Raw genomic sequence first — 14,565 nt, 5'->3', positions numbered from 1 at the left:
AACTAAATAAACACGCTCAATAACCAAATCTGTGAAAGCGAGAGATTATAATATGATGTACCAAGGAATAAACGGTTACGCCCATTTTTTTGTAGTACCACAAATATAAACTGAATATAACTTTTGTTATAGTATTGTGAATTCCCCAGCCATGAGAAATTCAGACAGTTACTATGTTGTACGCACCCCCCCCCAACACACACACACACACACACCCTCACAAACACCACCTCACTAAAGTATCTTGCCAAGTATATATTCTTAGCTAAAAAAACAAAATTATTTTAAGGATAAAAGTATTTGTAGCCACATCTTAAATTCTGTATTATTTAATATACTTCATATCATATCATGGGCCTGTGGCCCCTTTACGCTAATAAACAACATCACCACCAGGGTGAAAACACACATCATCACAAAGAGTTATAAATATTCTATGACACGTAAACTTGGTTAATCCTGTTTGTTTTTTACCTTAGAGCAAAGGAAAGCGCTCGATAATCCTATCCAATCATTTTAGGTCATACATTGGCCTTTACCACAATAAAAGACACGCAGTGTAGCGTGATAAGACTTATAAAGCCTTGTGCGTTTGTTACGTCATATATTACAACAGCGAAAACACACTCCAGCGTGTCATCTGGTCTGAAGAGCTGAGACCTGGTTATTATTGCGATCGCTTCTGGTCGCGTCTAGCCAACCAACTAAATAACCTTTTGAATCACGGAAATACACTTTTTGCCTCATTAGGTATTGCTTGAAAAAAGTCATGTGCGTGTAATTTTATTTGCATAGTTTTGAGACAATATGCTTGCCAAAGGTTCCACAACTAAATAGCCAGAAGCACGAGTACTGTATTCCTGACAATACTCCACTGCATGCACGTGACCACGTGTGCTTAACAAAGCTAATCATCTATGAGTTTTTCAACTTTCTCCAGGGCTATATCGGTGCTTCTAAATCAAAAACATGCAATATGGACTATTTCCAGCTGTAGTGTGAGGGTTAGACATACAGACAATTACCGACAATGACTTTATTCGGCGTGGTTCCATTCTAAAATCACCATGGCAGCATAAACATTTGGTTAACTTTCAAAATGCTTCACGATGGTGCTGTAGAACTCAACGCAGATTAATCAATGCAGAGTACTTAGTAACGCCCTTGAGCAGTTTCTGCTGGCACAAATGGCACTACAAGATGTTGCTGTGGGTGTTACATAAAACCATGGAATGAAGTTAAACATTCCCAGTGTTACAATCTTCGCCTTGTACACCACAGTCAGCAATAATCCACCGACAGCTTGGCCAGACAAGCTGATCGTTAATAGTATGATCAACGTCCATCACTGTCGGAGCAAGATGACATTGGCAAGAAATGGAACCTTGCCATACAAACGCCATTACATTCGGCTATCATGAGGTACTTCTGGACAGGACACAAGCTTGAGGCACTGGGGGTCAATTCCGGACATGGACACAAGCAAGAGGCACTGGGGATCAATTCCGGACATGGAGACAAGCAAGAGGCACTGGGGATCAATTCCGGACATGGAGACAAGCAGGAGGCACTGGGGATCAATTCTCCTCATGGAGACAAGCAGGAGGCACTGGGGATCAATTCTCCACATGGAGACAAGCAGGAGGCACTATGGATCCATTCTGGAAAGAACACAAGCAGGAGGCACTAGGGATCCATTCTGGACATGGAGACAAGCATGAGGCACTAGGTATCCATTCTGGACAGAACACAAGCAGGAGGCACTAGGGATCCATTCTGGTCATGGAGACAAGCGTGAGGCTCTGGGAATCCATTCTGGACATGGAGACAAGCATGAGGCACTGGGATCTATTCTGGACATGGAGACAAGCATGAGGCACTGAGGGCTTCCATTCTCAACATGGAGACAAGCATGAGGCACTGGGATCTATTTTGGACATGGAGACAAGCATGAGGCACAGGTAATTTATTCTTGACGCGGAGACAAGCATGAGGCACTGGGGATCCACTCTCAACATGGAGACAAGCATGAGGCACTGGGGATCTATTCTCAACATGAATACAAGCATGAGGCACAGGTAATTTATTCTGGACAGGACACACGCATGAGGCACAGGGGATCCAATCAGACAAGGAGACAAGCATGAGGCAGTGGGCATCCATTCTGACACGGAATCCCTACAGGGAGACAAGCATGGAACACTAGGGATCTGGTTTGTCTCGGAATCTCTTCGGGGAGACAAGCATAAAGCACCGGGGATCAATTTTACACTGGGGGACAAGCATTAGGAACTGAGGATCCATCCTGACATGAAATCCCTACGAGGTTGTAATTCAAATATGCATTTTCTACAATTTAGAACGATCCACAAACACACAACATTTTGCACCATCGTCTTCAACGAGGTAAGGTTGAAAGCAATCCAAAGTGATCCTATTTGATGTAAAATATTCCACTCCTAAACCTTTGACATTTTCAGTGGTTCAAGTTTCTTCATTGCTTCTCGCGGCTTGTGGATAGATATGACAGTGAAGTATTCCGTATACAGCAGAGACAGACTGGTATGGCTGTATTGACCGGGTTTATCTCGCGTTACACACACACACATCTACCCAAGGGGTTTCCGGTGTAATCACTTGGTCCTCACACACTAAAAAACAAGAAAGTGGAAATCAATCAAAATACTGCAAAAACAGAATATGTATGTTGAGTCCTCTTATAACTAGACGTGCACCAAATTTAATTACATTTTCAACAAATATGACCTCGTAATGGCCTTATTGAAAATCGCAATCGACCCTCTTTAACGCGTTCAAGTGCCATCATAGAGGGAACAAAATTTTGAAGTATGAGCTTTTCTGGTCTTGTGGTTCCCGAGAAGAAGATGTTCAAGACGAAAGATACATGATTTGTTTATTTTCGAATATAGCTGCTGTCGAACAAATGGGCGAGTGAGTGAGGAGCCGGGTTTAACGCTGCTTTGAACAGTATTCCAGATACATGTATAATGTGGGTGCAATCCCCGAAGTGATGCAGGTTTCAGACGTACACTTTGGTGAAAGCCACGAACACGGGAATGGTGCTGACAAGACATAATCGTGGAGAACTGAGATTCCAGCCCGGGTTTCTGGCACGTCCAAGGGACGCAAATCTGCACAGCGAAACATTGCGGCGTAGTAGACGATTTCCATCTCGCCCACCATCTGGCATCTTTCACTTTTAGTTAGGGGCGGTGGGGTAGCCCAGTGGTTATAGAGTTCCCTCGTCACGCCGAAGATCCGGGTTCGATTCCCCACATGGGTACAATGTGTGAAGCCAGATTCTGGTGTCCCCCGCCGTGATATTGCTGGTAAACTCACTCACTCCCTTTCAGTTAGGCACAAACATTCTTAGTTATAGTATTTTTTAAAATCAACGATACCACGCGTCCATAGTGAAATTCTACGAAAGCCTATTGGGGTCAGAATTGAAATATGTAAAAGACACGAAAAGAAATTCATTATAACGGAAAAAAAGATTCGTTATCACGGAAATAATTTCGTAATAACGGAAAAAAGATTCGTTATCATGAAAATAAATTTGTTATAACGGATAAAAGATTCGTTATTACCGAAATAATTTCTTGATAACGAATCTGTTTTTCGTTATGAAAAAAACATTATATTCGTAATAGCGAATCTTTTTTCCCTAATACGATTCATTTTTTCGTTATAACGAATTTCTTTTCGTGTCTTTTCCATATTTCAATTTTGACCCCAATAGCCATTCGTAAAATTCCATTTATAATTGTTTGAACAAACTGTTAAATAAAACCATTCAGAATCTCATGAAACACGATAAGTGATTCAGATTTCTCGCGTCTCTTCGTTTGTGTTATGTTACATGTAAACGTTTTGACTGTGTAACTGTGTTTATCTTCACCAGTTATTCATTTACCATCTTCCCGAGGCAAGAGAGTTAACTGACTTTAAAAGTCCAGTTTCCACCCCTACCGAACTATGCTGGAATTACTGGGCTCGATCGTAGCGCCATCAGTGGCTATTACCAGTTATATCCCTTCTAAGCCTCTCCTTTAGACCAATCAGATTCCACCTCTCGTATCACTTGCGTTTGCTTCACACAAAATGGTGGCGCCCGGTCAGGACGATCTGATCGATAATCAAGATGTATATTGGGATAAAACGGGTCTTACATCGCGAAGTGCATCAAATCACGTGAGCAGCTTGATTAACAACAAGGAAAATGTTGCAAAATGTCTGTTGACACCGGGTTGGCGGTGCACATGCTTTGTAAATACTGCAATCGACCGAAATCTGCATGACAGTTTACGAACCGGATTTCAATTTCGTTGCGTGATTGTGATTGGACTATGCAAAGACTCGTTAGTCCAGCCAAAATGTAACTCCATAATACCAGCCTAGTTCGACAAGGGTGGAAACTGGACTTTTATAGTCAGTTAACTCTCTTGCCTCGGGAAGATGTTTATTTTCTGGTATATGTCACGATCGTCCTGACCTGTAAACTGCCGGGCAAAAGAAAGTATACCATTATGTTTGATGGTGGCTAAGACCTAATAATGAAACAAACAAGAAATGGTTATTCAATAGTGATGCATTTGATCGGGGTATCACAGTTGTATTTCGGAACTTGTATTTGCAGTGTTTTCAATCTTGTAACGATTTCATTACGTTTGTAATTGTTTGGTAAAATCCAATTTTCAAGCGTATACTTTCTTTTGCAGGGCACTTTATTAGTGTTATTAATGCCCCTTTACTTGTAATTGGCAGAATCTCTACGGACGTAATTCAGAATTAAAACATCGTTTTATTTTCAATACAATCGGTAATCGCGTTATCGTGTCGCTAGATTCTCTGGTCCACAATCACTTGATTGTTTTGTCAATTCTCGGTTGTTTACATGGCTCCATCGTATGACATGAGTACTGCTGTTTCAACTAACACTTTACCTTTCATGCAAATTGTGTGAGTGGTGGGTTCTACCTGTAGAGCGGGACATGGTTGTCCTTTCCGCCAACACCTTGTGTCACCGCTGATTTTCAGTTATCAATTCGTATAACTTTCACCACTATTGTACCTTTTCCACCCAATGGAATCTGTTTCGGCGGATAATCCAGACAGATTATTCTCTGGCGTTGGCGTTTTATATTAAGGTATATACGATTCGACTTCTGGAATGAATATATGTGTGTTTAAACGGCGGGCGACCTATACTGAATGCCGTAGAATTGCTTCATTTTTATAACATAACGTTTTCTCCTGTCTGAAACCCTTATGATTTGATGTCCAGTCGTAAATTGATTTCTAAAAAGAAACACCACTCACTGACATATTATAGCTGTTCCATTGGGGATGGCGTCGCCCTTCTATAATGTCAGTAAAGGATTGCTAACTTATATGCAATCATTTCATGATCTTCTGTTATAGCACACTATTAAAGGTGGAAGGTTTGATGAACCATGATTCGGTAAAAGGGAAAGGTACAACTAAAAACACGAAAACGTCGTTTTTTCGTATATGGTCATTGGACTGTTGTTCTTATTAATTTATTTATAAAATAAACAAAGCAAAAGTTACAATCTCGACCTGTCGTGACGTCAAAGTTTATTTGTGTGTTCAACGTGGCTCTCAGCCATGTTCCAATAATTTGACGACGGGCTGGAGTCTGGATCAGACAACCCAGCAATTGACATCATAAGCATACATCTGCCAATAGACTAGTTCGCATCACGTCAAATAGTTAGTGTGTAAATACGTAGATATAATTAGATTAGTCTGGACCAGAAGATCAAGTGATTGACATCATGAGCATCGATCCACGCAAATGGGATACGATGACATGCATCAACCAAGTCAGCGAGCCTGACCAACCGATCCCGTTAGCCGCCTCTGAAAACAAGCATAGACGCCTCGTACATCTGAAGACCAATTGTAACCCTGATCTTCACGGGTAGACAGTAAAGATAGTTGACAAAGTATTCATTCGCAATAATATTTCCGAAATATTTTAGGAATCCAGTCAGGTTTAACAATGTCTTCAAGGGATATTCCACTGAAAATTCACCTTATTCCAAACTCTAATCAAATTTACCATGCACCATTGGCCCAAATGTGTGTGTTATTGCACTTATATAGCGACGTGCATTCATGTGTGTGTGTGTGTGTGTGTGTGTGTGTGTGTGTGTGTGTGTGTGTGTGTGTGTGTGTGTGTGTGTGTGTGGATGCTTGTACTAGGCCGGACTAATACCGGCTTTATAGTGCTAGCACAGTCAGATGAATACCCACTCAGACACAGTTTTCTGACTCCGAGCCGACCAGTCCTTTTTTAGACACTTTTGCCGAGCGCCAAACAGGGTAACAACAAGTGCCATCTTTTAACGTCTTTTGGTATGACGCAGCCGAGGATCGAACTCCGGACCGGGCGGACGCTCTACCACTAGACCACAGACGCGGTCTTACTAAAGAAGAAAGCCAAAGTAACATAGTCAAAACGTTCACATTGAACATAACACCAAGAAGAAGTCTGAATCAGTTATCGCGTTTCATGGACTAATGAATGCACGGAACCGACCAGTTCTTGTTTGATCTCTTGATCGCCGAGCTCCAGGAATAGGAAGAACACGGCCTTGGATCGAACCCACTACCTCCCGCTCTCTGGGTGGCGTTCAACTAGACCAAACAGGCGGTCGAATAATATGTTAACCAGATGAAGTAGTGTACTGGTAGGCAGTGAAAAGGTTATACATATTTACCTGATGACTACAACACATAAAGATGTGGAATATCTACCCTTTCTTAGTGTTTTGTTTGTGATGATGTTTTCAAATTGGTAAGTGTTGGTGGGTAGCCTAGTGGTTGAAGTGCTCGTTCGTCATGCCGAGAATCCGGGTTCGATTCCCACATTGAGTAACATGTGAGACCATTCGTTATAAATGTTGAACAAATCCATGAAGATTGGTTGGTTGGTTGGTTGGTTGGTTGGTTTGTTGTTTAACGCCGCACTCAGCAAAATTCCAGCAATATGACGGCGGTCTGTAAATAATCGAGTCTGGACCAGACAATCCAGTGATTAATGTCATGAGCATCGATCCACGCAATTTGGATCGATGACATGCATCAACCAAGTCACCCCCAAATCCCGTTAGTCGCCTTTTACGACAAGCATAGTCACCTTTAACGGCAAGCATGGGTTGCTGGAGACCTATTCTACCCCGGAATCTTCACGGGTACCATGAAGAAGAAGAAGAAGACAAGGTTACAAATGCGTGGATGCATCGGGGACACATGTGGCCATTTCGTCTAAGGCGCCCCAATTTGCTGTGCAGAGTTGCGTCCCTTGGGCACGCCAGAAATCTATATTCGTGGGTTCAAGGGGCGGTCGGGTAGCCTAGTGGTTAAAGCGTCGCTCCTCACGCCGAAGACCCGGGTTCGATTCCCGACATGGGTACAATGTGTGAAGCCCATTTCTGGTGACCCCCGCCGTGATATTGCTGGAATATTGCTAAAAGCGGCGTAAAACCATACTCACTCACTCACTCACTCGTGGGTTCAAATCCCGATTTGCCCCGATTATGTATCTAGGTTTGTCAGCACCATACCCGTGCTCGTGGATTTAACCAAAGTGGTAAACGTGTGAGACCTGCATCACTTCGGGCTTTCCTCCCACATTAAGCTGACACACCGTGATGTAACGGTTAAAAGCGGTATGAAACCAAACTCACTCAATGACATGGATGTTACAACATCCGTCTAATGTCAAGCAACCCATTACTGACTGAGCAGCTAATGGGAGAGAAACAACTGAATAGGAGGTACTCCCAGGAACCCCAAACTCATGACCCGTGAAGATTCCGGGGTAGAATAGGTCTTCAGCAACCCATGCTTGCCTTAATAGGCGACTATGCTTGTCGTAAAAGGCGACTAACGGGATCAGGTGGTCAGGCTCGCTGACTTGGTTGATGCATGTCATCGATTCCAATTGCGTGAATCGATGATCATGATATCAATCACTTGATTGTCTGGTCCAGACTAGATTATTTACAGACCGCCGTCGTGTAGCTGGAATATTGCTGAGTGCGGCGTTAAACAACCAACCAACCAACCCAAACTCATAATGCGACAGCTTCTGCTGTTGGTACCGCGAGCGCTACATCAATGGGTCACGAGGTAACACTCGCCCGTGTTAAGTCGGATCTACCGGAAGCGCTCGTTAAATCGCTTACAGTTAACAGGAAGTTACCACGCCGAGTGGCCGCATTTGGCCTGTCCCGGTGGAATTAATTAATTACAATAGTTCCTGGAGGTGTGTTGTGTATGCCTCCAAGTTTGTAGAGGTGTTTGGGGAAATGATTAATCCTGTAGGCCTTCCGTTGTGCTCCATTTCCGCCATGTAGTTTCTGCTCGCACGCACTTGCCATGCATTATTGACAACAGTTTCCTCTCCCGTCCCATCTTATCAGTGTCTTGTAACTGATCTTGTGAAGGAAGGAGACACTCCCATAAACATGCCCAAAGACGAGTTTCAAATGACGTTAATACTTAATAAATAACCGAGGTGTGAACACAAATGCGACTCCATACATCTCAATACGGCTTAGATAAAACCAACTTTAGACAAAAAAAGTGATTTGGCTGTTTTTAGATCTGCTATTGATAACTGACAGTACAGTCAAATTTAGCCTTCTCGGTATTCTGATGTTCAAAAAGATCTTCGTCTCATCAAGTGGACATTTGTTGTCGTATTTGTATGTTTTTAGAAGTGAAGACATTAAGGAATCATTATTTCATTCATTATTCTATTTAAAGGGGTCTTCATGGAGAAGAATTTCCCTGGGAACGTGAATTAGGAAACTCGCGCGGCCATCTCGTACCTGTATTGTTGTATAGAGGATAGAAGTTATCGTCAATCTTCATTGATGTCATGTGTGGCCTTCTTTATCGGACAGGGTTCCAAAGGGTGCGGGTGTTCCACCAAACTCACCCCTCCCCTTCCGGTATACTCACTCCGGGGTTGCAGAACCCTTTACGCCGTGCGCCGGGCAGGGTAACAACAAGTACCATCTTTTAACGTCTTTTTTCGTATGAAGCGGCTGGGGATGGAACCCCCGACCTTTCGCACTCCGCGCGGACGCTCTAGAAATAGACGTACAGCAATATGGCATATCTGTGTTAGAATTTATCATTGTGTAGCATTCAAATAAGCGGCAAAAGAAAGTATAGGTTGGCAATTTGTAATTTTCCTAAAAACAGCGATAACTATTTGAAAGTGGGTATGGGGAATATGACTGCCAAGGAACAGGTACCAAAAAACACCTCACCCGAACGACCCACCTTTGACGGCGCTCGTGCGGTGAAACAAGTTTCCCGCCTATGGCATAAACTGCACGTGCATGTTAGCTGTATAAATGCGTTCGTCTGCAGGGTATAACCACACGTGATGAAAGCACACAAAAGAAATGCCACGATTGTCACAGGAGCAGAGAGAGAGAGAGAGAGACATCGGTATGGCCGAAATGGGGGCAACACAGGTCCAAATTGCCAGAAGGTCTGGTTGTACACCATTGACAGTAGCCAGGCTGATTCAACGGTACAGGCAGACAGGGAGAACACAGGACAGGCCTAGAACCGGACGACCCCGAGTGACACCACTTGAAGAAGGTCAGATACGGCTCATTCACATGCGAAACAGATTCGTAACGGCGACGGCAGTAACAGTGTTGGGACATCCCATTAGCCAACGTACAGTACTACGACGACTTCGTGCTGCTGGAATCCGAGCGTATCGTCCTTTCCGAGGAATGGTACTGACTGCTCAACATCGACGCCCGAGACTGCGATGGGCGAGGCAGGTTCGACGCTGGCAAATGAGAAATTGACGTCGAGTGCTGTTTACTGATGAAAGTCGGTTTAACTTGTTTCGAAATGACGGCAGAGAACGACTTTATCGACACAGAGGGGAACGTTTGACTCCCCAAAGAGGTCCATCCATTTGGCGGGGTAGGTGTCATGGTGTGGGGCGGTATTTGTGGAGATCAGAAGACAGATTTGGTGATTATACAGGGAAACCTCAACGCTGTGCAGTACAGAGACCAAGTGTTGCAGCCAGTTGTGCTTACAAAAACCTTACAAAACCAACAGCAGGGGACATTGTTTCAACACGACAATGCCAGGCCCCATACTGCAAGACTGACTCGAAACTTTCGAAACCAACAGAACGTCGACGTTTTGCCCTGGCCTCCCCACTCACCCGATATGAATCCTATTGAACATCTGTGGGACCATCTTCACAGACAGATTAGAGCACGCCATCAGCCTCCCGTCAACAGACAAGAATTGCAGCAGGCTCTGATAGACGAGTGGCAACAGATTCCAGTCCACGTCATCAGAAGACTGACGTCATCGATGAGGCGGCGTATCACAGCATGCATTGAGGCAGCTGGAGGTCGCACACGCTACTGAAGGCAACTGTGTCAACAATGAATTTGTAGTGTGTCTGACATTTTTTGGGTGACATTTCAGACAACTTTTGAAAATGATATTTCTTACCCAACCATTGTTTACCTTGAGCTTACATTACCTGTGATTGCACAATTTCTTTCAAACTGTGGTTGATCAATCATTTGTTACCCTAGATTATATTATAATTCACAACAAAACCTCTTCTTGTTATTTTTTTATCGATCATGGAACTCGACCTATACTTTCTTTTGCCGCCCAGTTTATTTAAGGAACTATGACAATATTTACAGTAGATATTTTACCATTTGTAAACAGATTAAATATTTGATTATTTTTTACCATTTTTGTAATATTCATTAATACATTTAGTGTGTAAGGTTAAAAGTGAATTACATGTGAATAAATAGTGGAATTCGTCACAAAGTAAAAGAGACTCCTCCAATGTACATATCCTTTGTGCTCGTGGTATAGTACCCTTACCACCTATTTTTAGCATGCTTGTCTTAATAGGCGACTATCCGGATCGGTTGGTCAGGCTCGCTGATTTGGTTGATGCATGTCATCGATCCAAATTGCGTTGATTGATGCTCATGATGTCAATCACTGGATTGTCTGGTCCAGACTCGATTATTTACAGACCGCCGTCATATAGCTGGAATATTGCTGAATGTAGCGTTAAACAACAAACAAACAAACAAACAAAACAACCTATTGGTAGTTTGTAGTTACCAGTTCTAAAATACAGTAAAGGTAATGAAATATGATCAGGAAGACGAAATATTTCTCAAAGTGCAGTAAATCTTTAAAGACATCACTTTGACAAAATTGTCTCTAAGAACTTTCTGCTGTTGTTACAATCCATTTTTTATAATACTCGCTGGGGTCGTCAAAGACATTAGGTGCGTCATTAGGAATGAGGTGTGTTAAAATGGCTTTATCAATTACCAACTTTGTCGCGTTCATATATTTCAGCAGAAACGATGCAATCTTATTATTAGGATTAGGTTATACTAACGTGCACAAGTATGATATGGCAATGTTAATGCTTAGTGGTTCTCTACCCAATGCGCCGTACACCATATATGTTGGTGTGTTATAGTTTAAACCAGTAGTCATGTTTAGAAACTAAGTAGTCTGGAGTCAATTTCCAATTTCTGGTTCGTTTCAGTCGTGTCATGAAACTTTCATTCCAGCGTCAGCAGTTGTTTTAAGGTCCTAATCATTGCCCCCACCACCTCCCCACCCCCACAACACCCCCACCCCCACCCCGTCCCCCTCCCAGTCCTACCTAACTGTCTACTATCTCTGTCCGACCAAAATAGAATGTTTACTTCTGTTTATGTGCTGTAAATGAAAAGATAAGAATGGGGAATCTTTAATGCTTATAAAACAAGTTATGGCAGACAGAATTTGTTAAGATAGATTAGTGTCAGATCAGAAGGTCAACATAGAATTTAGCAACTTTCCTGACACTTAGTTCCTTCATAGTTTTATGTTCTGTCTCATATGGTCAAAATATGATGTTCTAAGATAGAATCGCGAGAATCTCATTGCTGAACGGTAGCCTATGACTTAGTGAAACACGTGTTAATGTCATGTACTCTTAATATGCAAGAAAAAATAGTTTAAAATATCATTAAAAAATAGTACGAAAGGGATTCAATAATGATATTACATATAATAACGTACTGTCCTGCAATGTTAATCACTGGATTGTCTGGTCCAGACTCGATCATTTTACAGACCGCCGTCATATAGCTGGAATATTGCTGAGTGCGGCGTTAAACAAAAAAACAAAACAAAAACAAACAAAAGAACTGTCCTGCCATGCTTGTCTTAAGTATCCCCTTCCCTCAGTCCTACGTAACTTACAACTGTCTACTAGTATCCCCCCCGCCACCCCGAATCGGGGCGTATCCCCCAAACCAAAATGGATACTGATAAATATATGCAGGATAGTAAACAGTTTTGTACAGAGTAGAATTATTGTTATGCACATGTTCATATATATACTGTAAAACAAGTAGAAAACTCTATTGTGCGTTTGTAGTCTTTACGAAATCATTTCATAATGTGTGTAGAGCGGGGCTCTGATATGAATTATTGAGTGGTATAAAAGGAAATTCTTTATATTGGACCAAAATATGTTTATATCAATAATAAATAATCGAATCTGGACCAGACAATCCAGTGATGCTCATGATGTCAATCACTGGATTGTCTGGTCCAGACTCGATTATTTACAGACCGCCGTCATATAGCTGGAATATGCGGCGTTGAACAACAAACAAACATCAATAATATGCTCGAAAATAACATCTAAGAAAATACAGCCACTAGCAGTGGTTTATGGAGAAAACAGTTCTAAGTGAGTGAGTGAGTGAGGGACTGAGTGAGTTGGGTTTAACGCCGCTTTTAACAGTATTCCAGTTATCTCACGGTGCGTCAGCTTAATGTGGGAGGAAAGACAGGTCTAAGACGTTTACCACTTCGGCGAAACCCACGAGCACGGGTATGGTGCTGACAAACCTAGAAACATAATCGAACCGGGATTTGAACCCACGAGTATAGGGCTCTTGCGTACTCAAGTGACGCAACTCTGCACAGCGAATCGCGACTGGGCCACCCGTGCCCCCAAACCGTTCTCAGCCTCTACTATTGGTATGTTGTAGGACCAGTCCACTTCAGTGTGCCACACCAAGCGTTAAAAAACAGCTGTTGATAATCCGAACTGACGCAATTAAGTGGGAAAATATATAGCGTGTATATTTTTGCAGATATGACACATTCTCGTTTATAGTGGAAATTCTTCAAACAAAGACACAAACAGTTAAATTGGTGCCTTTACAGGCAACAAGAACAAACCGTGTTTCTTTCCCTGCAATCCCGAAGTGTTTGATCATTTAATTGTTAATTTTATGTACCGTATTCGACGTAATAAGCGCCCAGGGCGCTCTCAAAATTAGAAATAGGAGGCTCTTATTAGAATATCATTTTGGTGAAAAGATAAATTTCGTGGTTTATGCTGACAGCCTGAAATGTTTGTATACGACTGATATATGTTCCAGAATTTAAATACCCATAATTGAGGGTGCATATTACACACGAGTGCGTATTATTTACAAATAAATAGGTCCTGTGTACATTGATCAATCGGTAGGGGTGCCAATTGGGGTTGTTCACTGGCCAATATATTAGTAAATATATTGTCGTGGGCGCTTATTAGAGCGGGGCGCTTATTACGTCGAATACGGTATTTCTGTTACATGTAGATCTGTGGGTGAGATCAAGGTGCCTTCCTTACATTTATCAGAGAGCGGTGCCGTCCGTTACCCTGTCTCTAAGAGTTATCCGTGTCCGTGTTTTGATGAGATGGTAGTGTTGAAGGTTTTTAAGAGGCTATCAACCCCCTTTGGTACGAGGGATTCGGGGAACTATTTAGACGGTATTGGGTGGGGTACGCTGGACGCAAATGAAATCATATTTGGTTTGCAGATTCAACATGTTAAACAAATTAATGACGTATTCAAAGTTTCCGTTATCATATTGAATTATTTCAAAATTTTATCAGTAATTTAACTTCACATCGCACTCTTTGCTCAATGCTTTTGATATTTGTGTTAAGTAGTATTCGGGATTCAGGGGTGATTAAAGAGACTCGATCCGTGAAGATCCGTGGTAGAATATATAAACGTCTTCAGCAACCCATGCTTGTCGTGAAAAGCGACTATGCGTCGTGTAGCCTAATGGTTAAAGCGTTCGCTCGTCACGCCGAAGACTCGGGTTCGAATCCCGACATGGGTACTATGTGTGAAGCCCATTTCTGGTGTCCACCGCCGTGATATAGCTGGAATATTGCTAAAAGCGGCGTAACACCATACTCACTCACTCACTTCCATCTAGCCGGTGAAGAAGAAATAGTGATTCATCGCTAAACCACACTCGTCTGCAGTTTCTCAAATTCTAAGGCTGTAAGGTATGGTACCAACGCAAGCGTCGCTGTCGATGGATCTGTTGCAAAACAGGGACGATGACTGGTCTTCTGGGTCGGATTCCAGCCTCGCGGAGATGGTTCCTGACAATCTGGTC

This window comes from Haliotis cracherodii, unplaced genomic scaffold (assembly GCF_022045235.1).
Source record: "Haliotis cracherodii isolate W230 unplaced genomic scaffold, xgHalCrac1.p SCAF_7, whole genome shotgun sequence".
Lineage (NCBI taxonomy): Eukaryota > Metazoa > Mollusca > Gastropoda > Lepetellida > Haliotidae > Haliotis > Haliotis cracherodii.
Note: the sequence above shows the minus strand (reverse complement) of the source record.